Below are 26,804 nucleotides of genomic sequence, written 5' to 3'. Positions count from 1 at the left end.
GCACAGGGCACGTCATTAATGCCCAGGGGATGGGGCTTTGTGGGGGAGGGAAGAGCAGCTGATGGAGTTGCCCAGTCCAATTCCTGCCCCAGGCCTGACTGGCCCAGGACAAACCCTCTGGCAGGCAGTGGTTTTGTTCCCTCTCATGGTCAGTGCCCCGTGTGTCCCTGTGGGCAGTGCCAGGCTGAGGACAGGCACACGCAGCTGGCAGCACTCTCTGCTCCAAAGACACTTCTGGCCTCCTTGGCAAACTGCCTCTGACACTTGGCTTTCTTCAGGAGAAATTAAGGAATTGCTCATGGCAATTTGGAGATGAAGTTATCCCAAAGGGAAGGAAAGAACAAATATTCCTGTCAGAGCCCTTGGGATCTGCTGGGCTGAATTGGGAAGAGCCCATTATCTACAGAGCAAATACAGGACAACCCCAAACACAAAGCCCAGCCTGTCCAGTGGGGTGTGAAAGCACCACTGGGACAAACCTCCACTCTCCTGATTCTTTTCAGGGACTGCTCCAATCCAGCTCTGAAGCTGCCAAGCCCAAACTGTCCCCAGTGCTCTGGAACAACAGGATCTTCTCAGGGATGATACATTGGAAGCACAGTCCCAGCAAACACTCCCAGACACACAGAGGCACAACTGGAGCTCATGGCTGGGGCTGGGAAGGGCTGCAAGGAGGACACAACTCCCAGGTAGGGGAGCCTCGGCAGCAACAGCAGCAAATTCCCAGCTTGGATGGCAAAGCAGAGAGACAAAGGCTGGCAATGCCCATGGCATTGGTAGCTTTCCCTTCTGCTCCCTGTGGGGCCACAGCCCGGGAGGAAATCTCCAAGGGGGACAGAAGACCTCAGGAGGCAACAAAAGACAGCAGCGTCTGTTGCCCTGGTCCTGTTCCAACTCAGCCTGCGGGCCCAAACCTTCCCCCTCCAGGGAAACACTGACCTACCCGGTGTCAGGCTGGAACACAGCCCTCATTCTCACCTTCCACACGCTCCCAGGCTCACCCCAAATTCAGGACAAGGGGCCAAAGGCCCCTCGGGCCGGGGCTCTCTCTGTCTCTGTGGGCTCAGGGACTGCAGCCACCAGGGCCCTCCAGCACGGACAGCCTGGACCCAGAGCAGATCCCTGGGCATTAGCTGTGTCCTGGGCATCCCTGGAGACAGAAACCATCAGCCTCTGGGATAGCACTTCATTGCCAGCACACACAGCCTGCCAAATTTAGGGGGGCAGCTCTCGGACCACAAAGCCCAGTCTGACCCAGTTCTCCTGGGCACCAACACGGACTCCACAAACCCACAGGAATGAGAATGTTCTGCTGCTTTGACAAACTTCAGCCCAGCTTTGCAAACCTCAGTCCCTGCAGCTCCTGCTCTCCAGAGCCCCGTTCAGGGCTGGCTCCAGTTCCCTGGAGAACCTGCCCCAGCCCCACTCTGGGCCAGCCTGAGCAGAAGCCACTGGGCTGCACAAGGAAGAACCCTCCCCTGGCTGCTGCAGCTGGAGGGAGATCCAGCTCCCAATGGAATCCTGGCAACAGCCTCCCAGAGGGTCTCTCCCCAGCCCTTGGCAGTGGCTCAGAATGGCAGCAGCTCCAGTGCCAGCTGGGTCCCTGCACGAGTCCTTGTCCCAGCCCTGCCACACGGACACACACGGGAGACACCCACGGGCACACAGGCCTTGCTTGCACAATTCCTCACCCACAGCTGAGGGAAAGCCACACAATATCAAGAAATACCCTGGGCTGAAAGCACTCATCACTCCAGTCCATCAGGACTTGGAGGCAGTTGGGTAGGCAACAGACCCAAATTCTAATCCTACCTCGACATTTCTAACAGGTTCTCTTAGAAAGATCCTGGACAGGAACTCAGACAACAGAACCCAAACACTGCACAAGCAATAGCAGAAGGTTTGCCAGGAAGAACAGAAGTTCCTTGTTTTCCTTAGCACTCTGGGAGTGTAGGACCCAATCTTTGCAACCAAGGGACACCAGAGATGTGATTAATACTTAAACCTCTCCCCCATGGTTCTGTCTCAGAGAACTGGACCAGCCCTGAGCTACTCCCAGGTGCCTGCAGTGCTTTGGGGAGGGGCAGGACAATGTCCCACTTCTGCTTGGAAACATTCCAGATGAGGAAAAGCCACTTCCCTTCTCTCTCTCTGACCCAGAACCAGAACAGTCCTGTGGGACAACACGGACTATGCACGGAAGGCCCGAGTCAGTGGGGGGAAAAACCCTAAACAAACCAAACCACCCCAAATTTCAAGATAAAAGCAGGCTGCTTCCTTAATAGGAACACATCAAACTCATTGAAGCCAGAGAGGAAATTACAAACAAAAGACCCAAAGAGATGCTTTGCATTGATCATTCCAAAGGAAATCCTCCACAGATCAGAAGCAAGTACCAATACTTTGTTCTCCATTGAAAATTAATAACTTGAGGGGCTGGACATGTCCAGTGAGGGTTCAGGGCTCTGGTGGGTCCTTTATGGCTGATCCTGACCGGCCCAGGCCAAACCCAACCACCCCCATCCCAAACCTGGGGGCAACATTCAGACAGTTTGGAAACACTGCCCTTCCCTGCTACTCCGTCCTTCCTTACACATCCAGTGCCCAGGGAGCAAATGCCAACACCAGGAGGAGAGAAACGTGTCCCTCTGACTTACCCCACCCCACGGGCAGCACCAGGAGCCCCCAGCCCGGCTGGCGGGGCTGCAGCCTCTTGCCTTTGGCTGCTCCCAGCCCAGGGCACTTGGCAGAGCTGGGCTGGATCAGGGCTTTGGCCTGGCCTGGAAGAGAGGAGAAGAAGGCAATTAAGGGCACTGGGCAAGTCAAAGGCTCCTGCCCTTCACTCTTCTCTTCAATTGCTCACTAGAGAGTTTTAGCCATGAAAAATCCAGGGGGGACAACAAATAAAATGGGACCTTTTCCACCATTTTTATTCCTCTCTACTTCAGGCACTAAAAGGAGGCTCATCTTTCTTACTGCATTCCTTGCCCCATTTGAACAGAATCCTTTTCATTCCAAACCTCCCTTGGGAGTCAGTCAATCCTCTGCCATTGGACTTTGGGCAAAGGAAGAGACACCTGGGACGATGGAGCCCAGGAAATGAGGGAGAGAAACTCGACAGGGAAAGGATTCAAGGCACTCCAGAACTCAGAAATGTGTTCATGCCTTTCCAGCCCACCCCCATTCTGTGCCACCCACCTGAGCTGGGCAGGTGAGGCCAAGGCTCCCCTTCCTGCTGCCAATCACTGTCCCAGCACACGGATCCCCGTGCTGGGCAGCTGGAGATTATAGGAGGGGAGTTTTGAGGGGAGACATGGAGAGAGAACAGGAACAGGGGTTGTTTGGGAACAGGCTGTGTCCAGCAGGGATGGGAACTGTAAGGAGGGAGGCTGGAGGAAGGCAGGGGGGGAGCATGGGCCTGCCTTGGATGGATCCTTTTTCCCTTTGCTCAGGGGCCTCAGCTCCACCCTGTCTGAGAGCAGCAGGGAACTGCTGCAGGGGAAGAGTTCATTTAGGCACAAGCCACTGATGCAGCCACGGGGGCAGGGGAAGAGGGGAGAGGAACTGACACAAAAATGACACAGTCACCACTGAAAGGGACTTTATTGAGCTGCAACACAAACACATTCATAACAGGCCAGGGCAAGAGGTGCCCCCAGGACCACCAACACAGCAGCTGGGCTGGCAGGAACACCCTCTTCTCAAGTTATGGAGCCAGGGGCTGACAGTTGGGATCTATCCCAAAGATGCACTCAGGCATCAGGGCCAAGTCCTGCCCAGTCACTGCACACAGTTCAGCCCCAGCAGCAGTGGCATTTTCTGCCTCTCCCTCCAATATTATTTAGGACCCAACAGCTCAAGGCTGTGGAATTTTAGCTCCAAGGGTGGAGGGCACGGAACAGCTGCACACACCTTGGCTGCCTTGGCCCAGCACACACTCACTGCACCTGCAGCCTTTGAACAACTTCTTCTAGTTGATCCCAGAGACAACAACTGCATATTGTTCATAAAATCAGTAAAATTACTGTGATCAGTGGATGGATTAAAGTGTTCAAAAACTTTGTAGCAGGTGGTGAGAATCTTGTAAATACGTCCCACCAGTGGGGAGCAGGGACTTGTTCTACCTGATGCCCAAAATCATTAATTGACCCCTATAATTACTGTTTGCATTTGGTGATCAAGTCAAGTCTTATTTCAAAGTTGTAAGGCAATAATTTGCACTTACATCCAAAGAAACCCCTGGTTTACTTACATTGAAGTGTCTTATTTTTCCAGCATGATATCAGTTGGTGCACTGCAGAAATTCAGGAGACAAAATCCAGTTAATTTTTGCAATCCAGGATGTGAATACAGCCCTCCAGATCAGTTCATTGGTACTCATTAAGTCCTTCTGTGCCTCATTTCTTTGTATTACAATATACACACCATGGCATGTGCACTCAGCCCAGTTCATAAGTTACTGCTGTTCCCCTGTGCACAACAATTACATCTTGGGGAACCATTAGAGAGCTGCCCAAACTCCCCATCCCATTCTGGAGTGAAGGGTGGGGGGTAAATACAGTGGGCATCCCTTGTGCTCCTAAATTCAGCACTCGGGATACACCTGGCCCAGCTCTTTGCCATTGGTTACCAAACAATTCCATGTCTCCACTGCCTACAAATCCAATACCAGCTCCTGTTCCTCCCAGCCCCGTGTCCCCCCAGCCTCACTGCCGGGGGCAAGATGGGAGCACTGGAATCAGAGTGAGGAAAGGAATTCTGTTATCCTGATGATGTTGGGCTGCAGGACACAGGCAGCAGGTACCCAACAGTTGGACCAATATTGGCCTCGGGAGGATGGTGCCAAACTGTGCCATCCCCTGCCCCAGCTGATCCCTTTGCTCTTTTGGCAGCACTTCCCAGAACAGCCCAGCAGGCAGAGCCCAGGGGACGGCCCTGCTGCTGTGACACTGGGGCTGGGACTGGCACCGCTCACACAAGGGGGACAACGATGCCAGGGAGACCCCCCGGACCCAGCACCGTAAGGGAAACTACAGCACTGCATGGCAACAGTGCTCCCAGCCCCTGGAATCACATCCATCCAATCCCACTGAGGGCACCAACAGTCGCCCGCACAATGAGCCCGACAGATCCCGGCCCTGCCAGAGAGTCCCCCCGGGCACAAAGGGACACTGACCCCTGGGCAAGGGCCATTTGCTTCCCACGTCACCTTGTCCTGGGGTCCTGGTTTGGAGCTGCTTTTCCATCTCCATCCAAATCAAACCAAGGCACCCGACCCAGGCACCTTTTCCAGGGAACTGCCCGGGCCAACAGCATCGCCCAGAGGGACCACAAGGGCTGTGAGGATGGCCAGGATCCACAGGTTCTGTAAGATATCAAGCTACAACATGGCAATATCATTCCCTCCACTAACATTTATTCACAGGAACATATTCCCATTTTCCTTGTCTGCATTTAATCACTAATTCCGTGAGGGTGTCACTTGGGAGCCAAGTAGCCAAACCACTGCCAACTGACCCCAAATCCCTACAAACCTGACACTGCCCTAGTTCTTCCTGTTTCATTCCCACAGGTACAGTGTCTCACTCAGCACATGGACTACTTTTGCCTCCCCCGTCGTGACTCTGGCACAGGTTAAAAGCTCCTGCTTTCCAAAAGTGCTTCCCACTGACAGATGTGGCTGACCCAGCAGTGAGCCATGCATGCTCCCTCTCTGCTCCCAGCACTTGCTCTGGGGCTTTTCCCCATTTCCCCAGTGATTTGTGCTCACTGTCCAGGGGATCTACACTTGTTGCTTCAACCACAGGGCCGGGGGCAACTCCCTCCCGAGGCCTCGCTCCTGCCCCGACCCCTGCTCTGGCTCTGGCTTGGATCCACCATCTCCATTCCATGGGGCTGCCTTCCTGAGCAGGGCCTGGCCTGGGCATCCTGGAGGAGCTTTTTACCCAAGGCCCTATGGGGATTTCAGGCCCTCTTAGCATTTGTTAAGTTCCCACTAAAGCCCAAGAACATACTCAGAGCTGCTTCTCCAACAGGGTCTATCTTGGGCTGGCTTCCAGTAACTTCCTATTCCCAAGTCCTAAGGGCACTCCCTTCCTACCTGTAACAGTTCATTAGGATACATGCCCAGATTAAAGACAAGTGCCACAAGCATTCAAACACACAAAATATCTTTATTGCAGTGAGAACAATAATAATAATAAACTTAGCAAAGAGAATCAAAAGTTAAAAAAGGATACAAATGAACTGCCTTAGCGTGTGGCATTAAAACAAATACTAAGAACAGCATTCAATACAGTATAATATTAACTAGTAAAAAGGGAGTTAAAGGGATACCAAAAAGGATCTTAACACAATATTATGGATAACTATTAACACAATATTTGGTTAGTAAAAGGGGAAATTAAAGGGAAAATATTATGAATACTAAATAAAGGGTATTAAAGGAACACTAAAGGATATTTAAAGCCTTTTTTCCCCAATTGCCTCCTATCAGTAACCTGTGCCCACCCCCCCAGCCAGGCAGGGCTGTCAGGATCTGCAGCAGCTGGTCGGTGCCCATCCCTTAGCGGGCGTCCCCGCGGAGCAACACAGGCTCGGTGGCAGGATGAGGATCGCTCAGCTCAGCAGTCCTGACAGCCCATTTGATCAGCTCCACATTACACCACGTAGGGCCAGGACGCAGTGTAAGGGGAGGCCTGAATGGCAGCCAAACCCCGCCTGATCATTGCCTGGTGGCAACAGTCTGGGCCTGCCCTACTTGTAGGGCAAGGGGCCAGCCACCCCTGCCCACATCATCTTCCTCTCACCATCATCTTCCTCACCCCTAGGGATGACCTCTCCCATGGTGTCTCAAGGGTAGATGTACCTACCTTGCAAGATGTAGCAGAACCAAGGAAGAACTCAGCTCTGATAACAGGGGATATCAGGCTGACTTGCTGAAAAGCACAATGGACCTTACAATTAGCTTGTGCCACCAAGTTACATTGTACCACACTCGAGCTGGTTTCACATCCTAATAGGATTTCTTTCTCATGCCTCTATGCTCCATTGATCATCTAATTCAAAAGTACCCCCCTTACACGACCCTACTTCTGCCAGAGGCTCCAATTGGCATCATTAGCACTGGCAGGAACCTTCAGTTCCCCCTCTGCAGCTCGTATTGGCCACAGATCCAGAGCCTGTTGAATTGCTCCCCGAGCTGTTTCCAACCCTCCCTGCTGCTCATTTCCCACTCAAACTCACACTTCTGTTCTGGGACTTTATGGCCCAGGCCAAGGATTGGTCCCAAAGGAGGACCTTGTTGTCACCAAAAGCCAAACCAACCAATAAACTGCTGGGCTTCCACCTTGCTCTGGGGGTGACCAAGCCTGAAGTCTCCTGCCTAGTCCTGGGCAAAACTTCCTGGGGACCACAACACCTCTGAGATCCTAAAAATATCACAGGTTGGGCAGGTGCTTGAATTTTGTCTGGATTAACTCCCCCCCTTCCTTTCCATGTGCTGCACTACTGACTGTAATGGTGCTTGTACTCCCTGAACCATTCCCTCACCCATCCAACCATCCCTTGTGCCCTCTCTGACAAGGACAGTGGGTCCAGGTGTTCTGCCACGCTCCCAGGGCACAGGGTGGGACTGTGGAGCCACCCTCGAGGGGGGAAACGTGCCCTGCCTGCCCTGCCCAGGGAAAGGGAACTGCCCCCACTGTTCCCCAGCACAAGGCACCCTTGGGAATATCCACTGCAATGGGACACTCAGGGACAGCAACAAGCACTGCACGAGGCTGCTCTGGCACAGGACCAATTTTAAGCTCAGCTTTTCTCTGGACCACTGCACTTTGTTTCCCACCTCATCCTGCAGTCAGAACTTGCTGTCCTTGCAGCTTTTTAGGGTGACCATAAATTACAGAGGCCTCTGCTCCAGCACCCACGAGGGCCTGAACCATCTGACAGGATCCATTTTTCCAGGGAATTCAAAAGCTCCACCTGAGGACCAGGGTCTTTTCTCACCCATCCTTGTGCTGCAGCTTGGCCTCCATCTCACTCTGCTTTCAGTTCTCTCCATGGTTGAACATTGGCAGCCCTGGCCCTGGGTGGAGCTCGGCATCCTGATCCCATCCCTCCTGGCCCCGGAACCGCTGACTCAGCAATGGGGGGCCCTCCATTGCCAAGGGCACGGTCCCGTCGGGGCTCACGGGGGGAGCAGGAGGTCGAAGGCTCCATCCCTGCTGCTACAACCTTCCACCACTACAGCCAACAGAGGGGCCTCTCCAGCCCTGCCTCCCAAGGCATCCTGAACAAACCCATCCCAACTCCACAGGACAAACTGCTCCCTCTCTGCCCAGTCCAGGCTACTCTCAGCAATGCCTGAATCCATGGCAGGGACCTTGCTTTGAGCTCCCCAGGGCCGGGCACCCCGAGGATCTCCCCGAATAATCCTTTCGGTGCGCGCTGGAGTCCTCGGGGTGCCCCAACCCGGGGGGCACCAACAGCACTGTCCCTCCAGGGGGGGCCCAATTTGCTTCTAAAATGCAGGGGGATCTTGCCTGTGTCCCAGACTGGTCCGGGGATCTGAGGCCCTTCCCGAGAAAATCTCGGTGCCGGCGTGAAGGGCCAGAGATCCCTTGGAGCCACGGGAGAGCAGGCAGAGTCCCTCCTGGGGGGCCAATTCTGCTGCCTGAACTCAGCTCTTCAAAGAAGCCTCTGAGACTCAGCTGGTGAGTTTTAGAAGCCAGGCATTCCTTGCTTACAACACCCTGCCATGATCCCAGCCCCACGGGTGCCCTGGCAATCAGCTCCCAAAGGGCACACACAAGTATCTCCACTGCAGCTGATGGGAGGGGTCAGCATTACAGGAGGATTCATTTTCCTTCCCTGCATTCCTGTTCCACAGTCAGGACATTTTCCAACACTTATTACCATACACACCTACCCTTAGAAGGTTTCCAACGGGCTTCACCGAGGGCCTTCCCAGGTCTGCTCTGTCTGGAGCCCTCAAAGTCCTCAGTGCCTGCCTGAGGAACCTCAACACAACTCACCTGCTTACACAGCAACTTGCTGCTCCTTGCCTGCTGCCTCACTTCCCTTCTTCCTTCTTTCTTCACCTCCCTTGCTTGGTCCCTTTCAATCCCTTGGCTCAGCTCTCTGCAGTTTCCAGGCTACATCCCACTGCAAAAAGGATCAGATCTTGTTACATCTCAACATGCACATATCATTCCCACTTTATACTTGACCCTAAGGATCCACTTTGTTCTGCACACCAATCAAAAGGAGCTTTCTGAACTCAAGAATAACAGACCCCAGGTCCTTTTTCTGCAACTTCAGCTGCTATAAATGTGACCCACGAGACCTGTAAAGGCCCTTCCCACTTCACCTGCAGGGCTGGCAGTGCCACCACTGGACACGGACCCAGTGGCTGGGCAGGAACGGAGGGGCTGGGGCGTCCAATCCATCGGCCCAGGCGGCACCAGGAGTTCCTGGAGTTCCTGAGGGGAGAGCCTCAAGACAACAAAGGATTAGGAAGATCATTTTAAACTTCAATAGGCATATCTCCTAGAATATGGGGACTTTGACAAGGCCTACTGGGGCAACAAGGACACACTCAAGGCTATCTATTCAAAGGATCTACCAGCACTCAAAAGCTATCACTGTCCTTCTTGCAGGGCGAACTCAGGAAACTCTGTTGGCCAAGAGCCTCCTGGAGGATTTCCAGCTTTTGGGGCTCTCTTTTAACCATTTCTCCCATCACTGTAGCTGGGACTGTCACCTGCCCTACAGGGGGAACAGCCCACAAAGTTCACTTGCAGGGATGCCATTAACTCAAAGTCCCTTCTCAGGGGGGTCACTGCACACCTTGTCCTTTGTTTGCCCTCCCCACCAAAGATGCTTCCAACAGTTCTGAGACATCTGGCAGACCCAGAGCTCTCCTCAGGGAATGCTTCAGCTGCTTAAAGGCTGCCCTTGCACCATCTAGCCAAGGCAGCAAATGCTTACAGGCTGTTCTTAAAAGCTGGTATAAAAGTCTTACCACACATCCAGAGGGAGCAATCCAGAGTCCATCCTGTCCTACCATTCCCAGCAAGGCAGTTCATGGGCTGTCTGGGGCTCAGGGAGGAGTCAGGGTTCTTCTTTTCTTCCTTCCTGCTTTCCAGATTTTCTCCTGCCAAAGCAAAGGTTTCTTGGCTTTCCTTGCCAAAGGAGATGCAGCAAAGGCCATCTTTGCAATCCAATACTGGAAACAGCTGGAGGTTGTCACTTACAGGGGTTCTCTCAGGTCCTGCACTCATCCATCATCTTGGCCATTGGTTTCTTGGCAGGTTCTTGCATTCACATCCTACAAGCAAACCAGGAGGAGCAAATTTAACTGTTACTGCAACCAATCCAGTCTGGCATTCTGATTTTAAAGGATACTGGGTTTGCCTTACCAGGAGAGATCCCTCATTAGGGGTAATACCTACAGGTTCTGCCCTCTTCCACTCTCCTGCAATTCCACTGGCCCACACCACAGGAACAACTGCAGCTGCCACTTCAGTTGGGACCTTGCTGCTGACAGGAGTTATTCCCTGCACAACAAGAGCTGCTGCTTGGACACATTTAGTTTCAGCAATTACAGTTTCAATAGCCCCAGTTTTCCATTTCATTTCTGCCTCAACTTTTCCAGTCCATCTCTTCCTAGCACAGGTTTGGGTGAGTTTGGCAAATAGACCAACCCAGGAATTCCCCAATGTTTTCCCAGTTTAACCCCTGTCACACCAATCACCTTAACACTGCCAGTCCTTTATTCTCCCTCTACTGGGTTAAGGACTGAGGAAGTTGGACCTGTGTCTGACCAGGACATGTGCAAACCAAATGCTGGGGACTGGAACACACACCTGGCACTCCTGCAGCTCTTACCATTACAGTCCCGAGAACACAGCCAATTGCACCATCACTGCTCATTTATTAATCCCAATCCCACACTGCTTTGGCACTTCGAGCACCACTTTTAGAACCCAATTACAGTCCATTAGAGAGCTCCATGTCTAGCAGGGACAGGTACCCCTGGGATACTCTCAGCAATGCCTGAATCCATGGCAGGGACCTTGCTTTGAGCTCCCCAGGGCCGGGCACCCCGAGGATCTCCCCGAATAATCCTTTCGGTGCGCGCTGGAGTCCTCGGGGTGCCCCAACCCGGGAGGCACCAACAGCACTGTCCCTCCAGGGGGCCAATTTGGTCTCAAGGCTTCAATGGACAGCCCAAAAGGCATTTCAAGAGGCCTTCTTTGGAACCCACTAACGGGTATGGGGAGGAAGCCACAAGAAGGCCTCATTTCTAAAGGCAGGGGGATCTTGCCTGTGTCCCAGACTGGTCCGGGGATCTGAGGCCCTTCCCGAGAAAATCTCGGTGCCGGCGTGAAGGGCCAGAGATCCCTTGGAGCCACGGGAGAGCAGGCACAGAGTCCCTCCTGCAGGGCCAATTCTGCTGCCTGAACTCAGTTCTTCAAAGAAGCCTGTAAGTCTCAGTTGGAGAGGTTTAGAAGCCAGGCAATCTTTTATTCCTGTGCTCTTGAATCATTCCAGACCGCCAGGTGCCATGGCAATCAGCTCCCAAAGGGCACAGAGGTATCTCCACTGCTGCTGATATAGCAGCATTACAGGAGGATTCATTTTCCTTCCCTGCATTCCTGTTCCACAGTCAGGACATTTTCCAACACTTATCACCATACACACCTACCCTTAGAAGGTTTCCAAGGGGCTTCACCGAGGGCCTTCCCAGGTCTGCTCTGTCTGGAGCCCTCAAAGTCCTCAGTGCCTGCCTTAGGAATTTCAAGAGAACTCACCTGTTTACAGTGTAACTTAGAGGTGCTTGTCTACTGCCTCAGTTCCCTTCTTCCTTCTTTCTTCACCTCCCTTGGTTAGTCCCTTTCAATCCCTTGGCTCAGCTCTCTGCAGTTTCCAGGTTACATCCCACTGCAAAAAGGATCAGCTCTTGTTACATCTCAACACTCAGATATCATTCCCACTTTTTTCTTGACACTGGGCCATCAGGCCAGTGTCTCATGATTTAAAGCAGAGTTTGACTCCTCAGTGACAACAACAGACACAGCCCTGAATCCTAACACAGGCTGAGACACAAACACAGATGGGAACTCTGAAGGATCCACTTTGTCCTGCTCACCAATCCAAAGCAGCTTTCCTAACTCAGGAAAAATAGACCCCACATCCTTTTTCTGCAACTTCAGCTGCTATAAATGTGACCCACAAGACCTGGAAAGGCCCTTCCCACTTCACCTGCAGGGCTGGCAGTGCCACCACTGGACACGGACCCAGTGGCTGGGCAGGAACGGAGGGGCTGGGGCGTCCAATCCATCGGCCCAGGCGGCACCAGGAGTTCCTGGAGTTCCTGAGGGGAGAGCCTCAAGACAACAAAGGATTAGGAAAAGGATCATTTTTCCCTTTAATATGTATATCCCCTGGAAGATGGGGAGTTTGACAAGGCCTACTGGTGCAACAAGGACACACTCAAGGCTATCTATTCAAAGCATCTATCAGCACTCAAAAGCTATCACTATCCTTCTTGCAGGGGGAACTCAAGAAAATCTCTTTGCCAAGAGCCTCCAGGAGGATTTCTAGCTTTTGGGGCTCCCTTTTAACCATTTTTCCCATCACTGTAGCTGGGACTATCACCTGCCCTACAGGGGGAACAGCCCACAAAGTTCACTTGCAGGGATGCCATTAACTCAAAGTCCCTTCTCAGGGGGGTCACTGCACACCTTGTCCTTTGTTTGCCCTCCCCACCAAAGATGCTTCCAACAGTTCTGAGACATCTGGCAGACCCAGAGCTCTCCTCAGGGAATGCTTTAGCTGCTTAAAGGCTGCCCTTGCACCATTTAGCCAAGGCAGCAAATACTTACAGGCTGTTCTTAAAAGCTGGTATAAAAGTCTTACCACACATCCAGAGAGAGCAATCCAGAGTCCAGCCAGTCCCACCATTCCCAGGAAGGCAGTTCATGGGCTGTCTGGGACTCAGGGAGAAGTCAGGGGGCTTCTTTTCTTCCTTCCTGCTTTCCAGATTTTCTCCTTCAAAAGAAACAGCCACCTTTTAAACCTAAGGTTGTTATTCAAGGTGGTTCTCTCAGGTCCTGCACTCATCATTCATCTTGGCCATTGATTCCTTGGCAGGTTCTGGCATTCACATCTACAAGCAAACCAGGAGGAGCCAATTTAGCTGTTACTGCAACCAATCCAGTCTGGCATTCTGATTTTAAAGGATACTGGGTTTCCCTTACCAGGAGAGATCCCACATCAGGGGTAATACCTACAGGTTCTGCCCTCTTCCACTCTCCTGCAGTTCCACTGGCCCACACCACAGGAACAACTGCAGCTGCCACTTCAGTCACGACCTTGCTGCTGACAGGAGTTATTCCCTGCACAACAAGAGCTGCTGCTTGGACACATTTAGTTCCAGCAATTACAGTTTCAATCAACATCTCCAATTTTCCATTTCATTTCTGCCTCAACTTTTCCAGTCCATCTCTTCCTAGCACAGGTTTGGGTGAGTTTGGCAAACAGAAAAACTGAGAAATTCCCCAATGTTTTCCCAGTTTAACCCCTGTCACACCAATCACCTTAACACTGCCAGTCCTTAATTCTCCCTCTATTGTGTTAAGGACTGAGGAAGTTGGACCTGTGTCTGACCAGGACATGTGCAAACCAAATGGTGGGGAATGGAACACACACCTGGCACTCCTGCAGCTCTTACCATTACATTCAAGACAAAATAGCCAATTGTACCATCACTGCTCATTTCTTCTGTGCCACAGCAACATCATTCCAGGCCTCTCACTGCCAACCCCATGCTTCTCCCAGCAGCTCCAGTGGCACCAAAACTTGTCCTGAAGGCACAGAGGCTCCTTTTGGGAGCACCATGACCCACCCAGACTGTAGCACTGGAATTCCATCTCCTGGACAAGCTGGGAGAAGCAGGGAAGAAAAACAAGGACCTTACAGGTCAATTGGGGGCACCTCTTCATCCAACAGCAGCTCCAAGAAAGGTACTGAGTCAACACCTCACCAAAAACACAGGAAAACAAGTGCCAACACTTCAACAATCACTCCAGTTTTCAATTGATAAAGCAATACTGAAGAAAAGCTTTTCAGACACTTGGGAAGAGTCCATCCCACTTTAACCAGTGTGTGGGACTCGTTCCCAGCCTCCTGAGGTTCATTTCCCACCTCACTCAGGGCTGCAGTACACCTGGTTCTACACACACTCAGGGAGCTGCTGTTCCTGCATTCCAGTCTCCTGGTTCTCCTTGCAACTCCTCCAGCTGTTTGCCCAGCTCTCCAGTGCCCATTCCTTTGCCCACTGCACTTGTTCACAGCCCCAGGGCTCCCAGGGCCACCCTGGGCTCTCCCCTGCCCTGACACTCAGGGCCCTTTCCCAGCCCCGACTCCATCCAGCACTGACCCAGCTGCTGCACCTGCAATTCTTCTGCTCCTGCCCTCCCTCTGCCTGCAAAACACCCCTGCCAGCTCCTGCACCCCACCTCTTACCTCCCAGCAAAGCAGAGCTGCATCCTCCTGGATCCTCCAGCTGGATGCTGCTGGCTCTGGGCAGCTCCCACCCTTCAGCAGGGGATGCCAAAGGCAGCTCTGGGGACTGGCCCGAGGGCAGGGACACCCACTCTGGCTCACACCAACACTCAGCCAGCTCAGGCCTGGGCTCTTCTGCCTGCAGGGCAACAAACAGCCAAGCAGGGACACTGGGACACTCCAAGGAAACAGGCAAAACAAACTCAGCAGCCTGGCACACCACAGCCCCCAGACCTGCCCAGGCTCCAGCTGCTGCACAGACCTGTGGCCACACAGGACCCAAACCCACCCCCAGCACAGACAACCCTGGGCAGGTCAAGCTGCTCATTCCCAAACACAACCAAACATCCATCCCACTGTCTGCCAGCCCCTGCTCCCAGCAATCCATCATCTTTCCCATTTCCTTTCTTTACAGGCCCTTCCATTCACATTCTACTATCAAACCATGATTAGGAAGTTTAGCTGTTCCTAGAACCAATCCAGCTTGGCTTCCTAATTTTAAAGGATACTGGGTTTGCCTTACCAGGAGAGACTCTGCCTTAGGGGTAATTCTTACAGCTTCTGTCCTTGTCCATTTTCTTGGAATTCCACTGGCCCACACCACAGGAACAACTGCAGCTGCCACTTCAGTCAGGACCTTGCTGCTGACAGGAGTTATTATCCCTCTGTAAACACCAAACTGCTTCAATACAAACAATCCAGTGGACACTACAACTCCTTGGCACTTTCAGTGTAACCAGTGCAAGTCAGTTCCTAAGTTACACAAGCTTTTCTTCTCAAGTTGTAATTAATTAAGATATCAAAACAACAACAACTGTGAGATAAGAGATCCCTCCCAATGGTTCTACTTTTAGGGAAACAAAAACCCAAACCCCCATCCCCAGTACTACAATAGCTCAGCTCCCAGAAAGGCCCAGGGGCTGGGCTGGGCTTTTGGCTGCCCTGGAGCACAGGCAGGAACACGATGTCACCACCCCACAGCCACAGCTGAGAACCCAAAGAGCAGCCACACCAGCAGCTCCTGCCAGCCCTGCTGGGCTGGGCCTTGGGGAGGAAGGGCACTGACCTTTCTTCCTGCCTAGGAGCAAAGAGCCTCCTTGCTGAGCACTTCTCCTGCAAAGGGCATCAGCTCAGATGGGAAGTTCATCAAGGGCAACTTCTTGTACTGAGTAAGATTCCTCTTCCCTGGACAATCTCTTTCCAGCTGAACTCAGAAGTACACACAAAAGTTGAGGTGTTACCTAAAATTTCATACAAGAACCTCTGAGACTCAATGGATGAGTTTTAGAAGCCAGGTAATCTTTTATTCCTATGCTCTTGAATCATTCCAGCCTGCCAGGAGTCCTGGCAATCAGCTCCCAAAGGGCACACACAAGTATCTCCACTGCAGCTGACATGGCAGCATTACAGGAGGATTCATTTTCCTTCCCTGCATTCCTAATCCCTACTCAGGACATTTTCCAACACTCATTACCATACACACCTACCCTTACAAGGTTTCCAAAGGGCTTCACCGAGGGCCTTCCCAGGTCTGCTCTGTCTGGAGCCCTCAAAGTCCTCAGTGCCTGCCTGAGGAACCTCAACACAACTCACCTGCTTACACAGCAACTTGCTGCTGCTTGGCTGCTGCCTCACTTCCCTTCTTCCTTCTTTCTTCACCTCCCTTCCTTGGTCCCTTTCAATCCCTTGGCTCAGCTCTGTGCACTTTCCAGGCTACATCCCACTGCAAAAAGGATCAGCCCTTGTTACATCTCAACACTCAGATATCATTCCCCCTTTATTCTTGACACTGGGCCATCAGGCCAGTGTCTCATTATTTAAAGCAGAGTTTGACTCCTCAGTGACAACAACAGCTACAGCCCTGAATCCTAACACAGGCTGAGACACAAACACGGATGGGAACTCTGAAGGATCCACTTTGTCCTGCTCACCAACCAAAAGAAGCTTTCTGAACTCAAGAAGAAACCCAACATCCTTTTTCTGCAACTTTGGCTACTATAAATGGATCCACAAGACCTGTAAAGGCCCTTCCCACTTCACCTGCAGGGCTGGCAGTGCCACCACTGGACACGGACCCAGTGGCTGGGCAGGAACGGAGGGGCTGGGGCGTCCAATCCATCGGCCCAGGCTGCACCAGGAGTTCCTGGAGTTCCTGCAGGGGAGAGCCTCAAGACAACAAAGGATTATGGAGATCATTTTAAACTTCAATAGGCATATCTCCTGCAATATGGGGACTTTGGCAAGGCCTACTGGTGCAACAAGGACACACTCAAGGCTATCTATTCAAAGGATCTACCAGCACTCAAAAGCTATCACTGTCCTTCTTGCAGGGGGAACGCAGGAAACTCTGTTTGCCAAGAGCCTCCAGGAGGATTTCCAGCTTTTGGGGCTCTCTTTTAACCATTTCTCCCATCACTGTAGCACGGACTGTCACCTGCCCTACAGGGGGAACAGCCCACAAAGTTCACTTGCAGGGATGCCATTAACTCAAAGTCCCTTCTCAGGGGGGTCACTGCACACCTTGTCCTTTGTTTGCCCTCCCCACCAAAGATGCTTCCAACAGTTCTGAGACATCTGGCAGATCCAGAGCTCTCCTCAGGGAATGCTTCAGCTGCTTAAAGGCTGCCCTTGCACCATCTAGCCAAGGCAGCAAATGCTTACAGGCTGTTCTTAAAAGTTGGTATAAAAGTCTTACCACACATCCAGAGGGAGCAATCCAGAGTCCACCCCGTCCCACCATTCCCAGCAAGGCAGTTCATGGGCTGTCTGGGGCTCAGGGAGGAGTCAGGGGGTTTCTTTTCTTATTTCCCGCTTTCCAGGTTTTCTCCTTCCAAAGCAAAGGTTTCTTGGCTTTCCTTGTTCAAGCAGATGCAGCAAAGGCCATCTTTGCAATCCAATACTGGAAACTGCTCGAGGTTGTCATTCAAGGTGCTTCTCTCAGATCCTGCACTCATCAATCATCTTGGTCATTGGTTTCTTGGCAGGTTCTTGCATTCACATCCTACAAGCAAACCAGGATGAGCCAATTTAGCTGTTACTACAACCAATCCAGTCTGGCATTCTGATTTTAAAGGGTACTGGGTTTGCCTTACCAGGAGAGATCCCACATTAGGGGTAATACCTACAGGTTCTGCCCTCTTCCACTCTCCTGCAATTCCACTGGCCCACACCACAGGAACAACTGCAGCTGCCACTTCAGTTGGGACCTTGCTGCTGACAGGAGTTATTCCCTGCACAACAAGAGCTGCTGCTTGGACACATTTAGTTTCAGCAATTACAGTTCCAACAACCCCAGTTTTCCATTTCATTTCTGCCTCAACTTTTCCAGTCCATCTCTTCCTAGCACAGGTTTGGGTGAGTTTGGCAAAGAGAGAAACTGAGGAATTCCCCAATGTTTTCCCAGTTTCACCCCTGTCACACCAGTCACCTTAACAGTGCCAGTCCTTAATTCTCCCTCTACTGGGTTAAGGACTGAGGAAGTCGGACCTGTGTCTGACCAGGACATGTGCAAACCAAATGCTGGGGACTGGAACACACACCTGGCACTCCTGCAGCTCTTACCATTACAGTCCCGAGAAAACAGCCAATTGCACCATCACTGCTCATTTCTTAATCCCAATCCCACACTTCCTTTGCAGTTGGAGCACCACTTTTAGAACCCAATTACAGTCCATTAGAGAGCTCCATGTCTAGCAGGGACAGGGACCCCTGGGATACTCTCAGCAATGCCTGAATCCATTGCAGGGACCTTGCTTTGAGCTCCCCAGGGCCGGGCACCCCGAGGATCTCCCCGAATAATCCTTTCGGTGCGCGCTGGAGTCCTCGGGGTGCCCCAACCCGGGGGCACCAACAGCACTGTCCCTCCAGGGGGCCAATTTGGTCCCAAGGCTTCAATGGACAGCCCAAAAGGCATTTCAAGAGGCCTTCTTTGGAACCCACCAACGGGTATGGGGAGGAAGCCACAAGAAGGCCTCATTTCTAAAGGCAGGGGGATCTTGCCTGTGTCCCAGACTGGTCCGGGGATCTGAGGCCCTTCCCGAGAAAATCTCGGTGCCGGCGTGAAGGGCCAGAGATCCCTTGGAGCCACGGGAGAGCAGGCACAGAGTCCCTCCTGGGGGGGCAATTTTCCTGCATGAAATCAGCTCTTCAAAGAAGCCTCTAACACTCAGCGGGTGAGTTTTAGAGGCCAGGCATTCCTGCACACTAAAATATTTTAAGAGCTTACTGAGTGTAAAAACATAAAGGTTTTTCAGGGACACCTGTAGTCAAACAGACAGCTCCGTTCTCCTTTCAGTACAAAATTATTTTCATGGAACCATTTAATAGGAAGTGCCCTGGAACCCCAGACTGTGCTTTCCAGAACAGAAAGTAAACAGAGGAAAGCTGCTTTGCACAAGTGTAACATACTCCAGAACACACCTGACTTTAGTTTTACTCTTTGTGTTCAAATACAGCAGAAGACAAAAGCTCCAGCAGGAGAGCTGGCACATTACCCATGGTACCCTCAAAGTCCCTCTCACAAGGGTTGTAGGAAAATCACAGTTGTGCGAGTCCCTTGTGCCTGCAGATGGCTGGGGATCCTCTCCATCCACCTCGTGCTCTCCCAGCAGCAGAAAGGGGAACCTCAGGGACACGGTGGCACTTGACATCCTGCTGAGAGAACAAGGAAACCTTTAGCATAAAGGAGAGTTGGAATCTAAAACTTCCTTTCCTGGGAGCTTTGTGAAGCCTGCAACCAAGAGGGGGGAAATTTGCAACTCCTTTGGTGCAGGTGTCAACAGAGGCCAACAGAGCTTTCACCTTTTTCAGACAACTGTGCCCCTTTTGGCTCCCTGGCAGCCCCAATGGCCCCAGAACCCCCTTCCTGCACACCCACGGGTGTCACACACAGGCACCCACACACCTTTGCTCCAGCCCACACGGGGCCAACATTTCCTCACCCTGGACATCCCAAGGGGAGTAGTTTTGCTAGAGAGCACAGCAACCCCCCTGTCCTCACAAACTGCCTCCCTGCAAAAAAAGGAATCATTTCTCCTGGACACTCCTCCCACAGTCAAGGTCTTTTAAAATGTGCTCAGGGTCCCTCCCAGCTTCTGCCTGTCCTTGCATTTAAAGGCATGGGCATGTTTCAACAGCAAACCCAGCTCCTCCCTGGCAGTATAAGCTCTGCTCTTACCTGGACAGACTCCCGGGCTCGGCACAGCTGTGGCTCATGGAGCAGCTTCCCAAGGCCCTTCTCTCTCCCAGCAGGAAGCACAACTCGCCTCCACTCCCCAGCACCAGGGGAAACCACGAGCCAGGCTGCAAACTGACACAGAACAACCAAAAAGCATTAATGCAGCACCAAGAAACCAAGTTAAAGCAGTCTTTGCCTCGTAACCCTGCACGGGGAAAGACTTTGGGATTCCGAGGCAATCCCTGAGACACCCAGAGAGCAACAGCCCCGCAGCCCTGCCACGGCTCCCCCGGGGTCACCCGGCAGGGAAGGACCTTACCCGGCCCCCGCTGCCCAGCACAAGGCGCCCCTAAACGCCCCCCGGCTCCCCCGGTCCATAACCCAGCGGCCAAGGCGCTCTCCCCTCCGCAGCCCGGGCAGCAGCGGGGCCTCGCCCTCAGCCCTCACACACAACCGACCGCACCCGCCCCGCCGGCCCTTTATACCGCGGGCCGCCAGCGCTGCCCAATCAGCGCTCGAGCGCCGCCGCCCAATCCCAGCCCGCCTGGCCCTGCGGCCCCGCCCCGCCCGCTCAGCTGAGGGAGATCGGGAACTGGGGACAGGAACCTGCTGCTGGGGGAGAGCCTGGAGATGGAATTGCACACGGGCACCTGAAGCCCAGGCGATTTGCTTGCCTTGGCAAGGCCCTGTGTTGCTCCCAGTCACAGGAAATCTCTGTTTCCCTGCCCATCCCTGGAGACAGGTGGCCCCTAAAATCCCCGGCAATCAGGAAGCACAGGCTGGAGGAGCTGGCAGGACCCAGTGGCCGTGTGTGCTGTGTGACACCGTGTCCTGCAGCCCCACGGACCTGCACAGCAGGGACAGGTCCTGGCAGCGTTTCAGTGCCGAGGCCAAAGCTGGGGCTCAGGGACAGCTGGGGCACGTGGCAGCTCTGGGAATCTCTGCCATGGATGGCTGGGCATTCCAGGACTGCCTGCTGGGCAAAGGAGCTTCTCTGCAGACTGTGGAACCAACAGGTCTCATGGACTGTAAGAAGCCAGAACTGCTGCAGGACTGGAGAGGAATCTGGGTCAGAAGAGACAGTTCAAGGTCTCTAAGTCTGACCTCCTGCTCAGGCCACAGTCACCAATGGGATCGCACCGGGCTGCTCAGGGAGGGATCCAGTCATGTTTTGAAACATTCCACGGATGGGGATACCACAACCTCCCCAGGCAACCCGTTCCATGAGCGACTGTCCTGACAAAATACCTCCCCTCCTATGCGGTTGGCAGCAACAGCTGGGCTGGCAGGAGCAGAACCTCCCTGCTGGGCCATTCCCCAGCAGCCCAAGTGCCCTGCACAGGGCTTGGTGCGGAGGCCTGGGCGGCTCGTTCCTCCAGCTGGGCATTTTAGGAGCTGCCCTTGCCCCGTCACTGCCAAGTCCCTCTGGCAGTGGTGCAGCTCCTCAGCTGGAGTGCCTCTGAGGGACCCCCGGCCACGTTTCCCAGCAGCTGAAGGAAGGGAGGGTCACCCCCCAAGCTGGGCTGCCTTTCTCTCGCTGCCTTTTCCCCACCTTTACACTGCAGTGACAAGAGCTGCACTTTCCCAGGGAACGGGGCAGTGACAGGGCAGAGCAGCAGGCAGGAACCCCCTTCTTTTCTCCAGGCCAGTGACTAACTGTGTGTGAAGGGACAGCGACTCTGGTACCAACTCCACCTCCCACTTCTTGTCACAGATCGATCTGAGGCACTTGTCAGGTCAATACCTGCTCTTTTCAGGAGCACCAGGCTTGTGGTCAGTGTCCTCATTGTAGCCCACGAATCCCTCTAGGTGTTAAATCAGCCTCCCTGTCCTGATTCTTCTCATGAAGAATTAGCATTTAATGAGATATACAAATTATCCTGAGAGGGTCTATGTTACAAGCTCAGTTTGGCAGTGTTGCTATCCTGGAAAGTGTGGAACAGTGACTGTCAGTTCTCCTTAGGATGCTCTTAAACACCATCCCTACATTCCCAGGAGAACTCTGGAGGGAGAGACAGAATGTTTAAAACATGAAACCTTGGCATTGCAATTGTTATTTCTAAGGATGTGTTTCTATCTGATACAGTTGTTGGGGTGATTACTCTGGAGAGTGTTTTGTACCTCAGGCAGTAAGTCTGATGTATCAGCCTCCTCGTGAGCAGGAACCAGCACATTCCCCAAAGGAATGTTATGTCAGACTCTGTCAAACACAGCACGGAGGTGAGCAGGAGTGGTGCTTGTGCACAGCTGAAGTGAAGCACCCTTGAATTCGAACTGCTCTGGGAGATCTTTGTTGAGATGGGTATTTCTGCACAGCTTCTTGTGCCATGTTGAATTTAGAGATGAGCTGATAAAGGCAGTGACACTGTCCTGTCATCACTGAGCTTTTGAGGATTTCAAACCCCTTACTCTTAAGTCCAGGGGCTCGTTCCCGGGGGTCCGTGCTCGGGGGTTTGTTCCCGGGGCTCGTTGCCGGGTCCCGCCCGTGCCCGCTGCGGGTCCTGGCCGGTGCCGCCTCTCGCCCGGCAGGCGGAGTGGGGGCCCCGCGGCGGGAGGACCGAGGTGGGATTGGGGCTGGGACCCCCCCAGGGAACGGGACACGGTCCCGCTCGGGACGGGGGAGCCGGGGCTGTGCCTTGGCACGGGAGAGCGGTGACCCCGGTGGGCACGGCCGGGACTGCAGCCCCGGGGCGCGACCCAAAAGCGGGGGATGGACCCCAAAGCACGGCTGGGATGAGAGAGTGTGTCGTGGGTGGCCATAACCACTTGTCCCTCCCGCAGTCCTCGGCCCTGTCGGTCAAGTCCTGCAGTGCGGACTCGCCGTTCCCGGTAGCCGGAGAGGGCTCCCATCCCCGGGCAGCCCCAACGCCCCTAAATCCCGCAGCTCCTGCTCCCGATCCCGGCGTGCCGGGTCTCCTCGTCCCGCCCCTGCCGCAGGTATCTGGACGAGTACGCCAGCAGCTACAGCCAGGCGCCTCTGCCTGTGCTCCTGGGCTCCACCAGGACCTTCCTCTCCATGGTCTCCACCTGCTGCATCTCCCCTGCACCCACCGCCTGCTTCCTGAAGGAGGTGACACCCCTGGCACCAGTGGGCTCATCTCCGTGCTGCTCCTTGGCAATCCAGGCGAACCAATGACGCCTGCTTCCAAATTGCCAGCCACTCCCCCATACCACCACAGTGATCCTCAGATCTCAATTCGGTCAGACAAGAGTCGACACATAAGGAGCGAAAATGGACATGAACTCTCCCATAAATGCATAAAGCTACTTTATTTTCAGTATACATTTCATTTTGAAAAATATAAATGCTAAAGTATCTCATCATTTCATCTTTTGATTCCATAAAAGTCACAATAGAAAGCTTCATAAAACTGTAAAATACTATAATGTTATAAGGAATTTCATGGTTTATATTACTGGAAAAAAAAAATCACTTGAATAATATTTGAAACGTTTTCTGCTTTTTTCCTTTTTGTTCCACCATCCTGATCCACTTCATTTCATCCCAAGTTTTCATTCTCTCCTCCAAAGCAAATACAGACTTAGGAGAATTAAAAACAATAATAAAAGTAGCTGAAAGTGCTGTTGATTCAAAATAAAAATACAAATACAAAGGTGTATCAGCAGGCCAGAGGCTGGTGGCCACCGTGTTCCCGGAGCTGGGACAAAGCTGGCTGTGGCTGGTGGCCGTCAGGGGTCCCACCGGGAGCTGGGACCTTGGATTTGTGAGGGGAAGGTCGTTGTTGACGGCCGACTCTGATCTCAGAGGGCTTTGGGTCAGCCTCCACACCTATTCCCTGAAGCGCCCACCCAGGCTTCTCCTACGAAATACTCAACTTGGATTGAGCTGCTCCTCTTCAGGCCTTTTCCCATGTCTCTCTTCCCTGCCTTTTCAGAGCAGGTTTCAGCTGCGTTCCTGTGACACACAACACAGCTTTCACGGAAACGGAAGCGAAGAAACCTTGAGAGTGAGCGGGGATGTACAGAGGTGACGGCTCCTTCGTGGGAGTAGATGCTAAAATTTGGCATTTAAGGACTCAGCATCATCAGAAAATCCTTTGGTCCCCCCTTTGGTCAGCCCCCACCCGCCATTTTAGCAGCCCCCGCCAAACCCGATCCAAATGAGGATTCCTCGCAGGGAAAAGGTGCCAGCACAGAAAGCCCTGCCTGCCCGAAGAGTGCCCAGGCTGAGCCACACACTCCACCTGAAAGCCAAACCTCACAAGCTTTCTGTCCCGGGAAACAGGGCTGCTGTACCCCCTTTGGTCAGCCCCGCCCACCACTGCCGGCCACCCGATCCAAACGAGGATTCCTCGCAGGGAAAAGGTGCCAGCACAGAAAGCCCTGCCTGCCCACGGACACTCCAGGCTGCGCCACACACTGCACCTGAAAGCCAAACCTCACAAGCTTTCTGTCCCGGGAAACAGGGCTGCTGTCCCCCCTTCGGTCAGCCCCGCCCACCATTGACGGCCACCCGATCCAAACCCGATCCAAATGAGGATTCCTCGCAGGGAAAAGGTGACAGCACAGAAAGCCCTGCCTGCCCACGGACACCGCAGGCTGCGCAACACACTGCACCTGAAAGCCAAACCTCACAAGCTTTCTGTCCCGGGAAACAGGGCTGCTGTCCCCCCTTTGGTCAGCCCCGCCACGCCATTGCCGGTCACCCGATCCAAACCCGATCCAAATGAGGATTCCTCGCAGGGAAAAGGTGCCAAGAGAGAAAGCCCTGCCTGCCCACGGACACCCCAGGCTGCAATACACACTGCAACTGAAAGCCAAACCTCACAAGCTTTCTGTCCCGGGAAACAGGGCTGCTGTCCCCCCTTTGGCCAGCCCCGCTCAGCCACTGCCGGCCACTCGATCCAAACCCAAAACAAATGAGGATTCCTAGCAGCGAAAAGGTTCCAGCACAGAAAGCCCTGCCTGCCCACAATGTGCCCAGGCTGCGCCACACACTGCACCTGAAAGCCAAACCTCACAAGCTTTCTGTCCCGGGAAACAGAGCTGCTGTCCCCCCTTCGGTCAGCCCCGCCCACCACTGCCGGCCACCCGATCCAAACCCGATCCAAACGAGGATTCCTCGCAGGGAAAAGGTGCCAGCACAGAAAGCCCTGCCTGCCCACAGAGTGCCCAGGCTGTGCCACACACTGCACCTGAAAGCCAAACCTCACAAGCTTTCTGTCCCGGGAAACAGGGCTGCTGTCCCCCCTTTGGTCAGCCCCGCCCACCACTGCCGGCCACCCGATCCAAACCCGATCCAAATGAGGATACCTCGCAGGGAAAAGGTGCCAGCACAGAAAGCCCTGCCTGCCCACAGAGTGCCCAGGCTGTGCCACACACTGCACCTGAAAGCCAAACCTCACAAGCTTTCTGTCCCGGGAAACAGGGCTGCTGTCCCCACTTTGGTCACCCCCGCCCCGCCATTTTAGCAGCCCCCCGATCCAAACCCGATCCAAATGAGGATTCCTCGCAGGGAAAAGGTGCCAGCACAGAAAGCCCTGCCTGCCCACAAACACCCCAGGCTGCGCCACACACTGCACCTGAAAGCCAAACCTCACAAGCTTTCTGTCCCGGAAAACAGGGCTGCTGTCCCCCCTTTGGTCAGCCCCCAACCGCCATTTCAGCAGCCTCCCCAAAACCCGATCCAAATGAGGATTCCTCGCAGGGAAAAGGTGCCAGCACAGAAAGCCCTGCCTGCCCACGGACACCCCAGCCTGCGCCACACACTGCACCTGAAAGCCAAACCTCACAAGCTTTCTGTCCCGGGAAACAGGGCTGCTGTCCCCCCTTTGGTCACCCCCGCCCCGCCATTGCCGGCCACCCGATCCAAACCCGATCCAAATGAGGATTCCTCGCAGGGAAAAGGTGCCAGCACAGAAAGCCCTGCCTGCCCACAGTGTGCCCAGGCTGTGCCACACACTGCACCTGAAAGCCAAACCTCACAAGCTTTCTGTCCCGGGAAACAGGGCTGCTGTCCCCCCTTTGGTCAGCCCCGCCCCGCCATTGCCGGCCACCCGATCCAAACCCGATCCAAATGAGGATTCCTCGCAGGGAAAAGGTGCCAGCACAGAAAGCCCTGCCTGCCCACAGAGTGCCCAGGCTGCGCCACACACTGCACCTGAAAGCCAAACCTCACAAGCTTTCTGTCCCGGGAAACAGGGCTGCTGTCCCTCCTTTGGTCAGCCCCGCCCCGACATTTTAGCAGCCCACCCAAAACCCGATCCAAATGAGGATTCCTCGCAGGGAAAAGGTACCAGCACAGAAAGCCCTGCCTGCCCACGGACACCCCAGGCTGCGCCACACACTGCACCTGAAAGCCAAACCTCACAAGCTTTCTGCCCCGGGAAACAGGGCTGCTGTCCCCCCTTTGGTCAGCCCCGCCCCGCCATTGCCGGCCACCCGATCCAAAGCCGATCCAAATGAGGATTCCTCGCAGGGAAAAGGTGCCAGCACAGAAAGCCCTGCCTGCCCACACTGTGCCCAGGCTGCGCCACACACTGCACCTGAAAGCCAAACCTCACAAGCTTTCTGTCCCGGAAAACAGGGCTGCTGTCCCCCCCTTGGTCAGCCCCGCCCACCACTGCTGGCCACACGATCCAAACCCGATCCAAATGAGGATTCCTCGCAGGGAAAAGGTGCCAGCACAGAAAGCCCTGCCTGCCCACACTGAGCCCAGGCTGCGCCACACACTGCACCTGAAAGCCAAACCTCACAAGCTTTCTGTCCCGGGAAACAGGGCTGCTGTCCCCCCTTTGGTCAGCCCCGCCCCGCCATTTTAGCAGCCCCCCCAAAACCCGATCCAAATGAGGATTCCTCGCAGGGAAAAGGTGCCAGCACAGAAAGCCCTGCCTGCCCACGGACACCCCAGGCTGCGCCACACACTGCACCTGAAAGCCAAACCTCACAAGCTTTCTGTCCCTGGAAACAGGGCTGCTGTCCCCCCTTTGGTCAGCCCCGCCCCGCCATTGCCGGCCGCCCGATCCAAACCCGATCCAAATGAGGATTCCTCGCAGGGAAAAGGTGCCAGCACAGAAAGCCCTGCCTGCCCACAGAG

The 26,804-nt window shown here is 53.9% G+C and overlaps 2 long non-coding RNA genes across 3 annotated transcripts; both read right to left on the bottom strand.

Annotated features, from left to right (window-relative positions):
• Positions 1-13,472: 13,472 nt before the first annotated feature.
• LOC135408951 (uncharacterized) lies at positions 13,473-16,504 on the bottom strand. The gene is made up of 3 exons (XR_010427947.1): positions 16,165-16,504; positions 14,533-14,710; positions 13,473-13,949 (listed from the first exon to the last, which is right to left on the bottom strand). It is a non-coding gene; the product is annotated as an uncharacterized LOC135408951 (long non-coding RNA).
• Positions 16,505-18,995: 2,491 nt separating this feature from the next.
• On the bottom strand, positions 18,996-20,192 carry LOC135408952 (uncharacterized). Of its 2 annotated transcripts, none has more exons than XR_010427949.1 (3): positions 20,129-20,192; positions 19,748-19,872; positions 18,996-19,224 (listed from the first exon to the last, which is right to left on the bottom strand). It is a non-coding gene; the product is annotated as an uncharacterized LOC135408952 (long non-coding RNA). The 2 variants fall into 2 exon arrangements; XR_010427950.1 differs by having other exon boundaries at positions 18,996-19,221.
• Between the last annotated feature and the right edge of the window lie 6,612 nt (positions 20,193-26,804).

The sequence above is a fragment of the Pseudopipra pipra genome, unplaced genomic scaffold (assembly GCF_036250125.1).
Source record: "Pseudopipra pipra isolate bDixPip1 unplaced genomic scaffold, bDixPip1.hap1 HAP1_SCAFFOLD_91, whole genome shotgun sequence".
NCBI lineage: Eukaryota > Metazoa > Chordata > Aves > Passeriformes > Pipridae > Pseudopipra > Pseudopipra pipra.
This window is presented reverse-complemented; position numbering and strand designations above follow the sequence as displayed.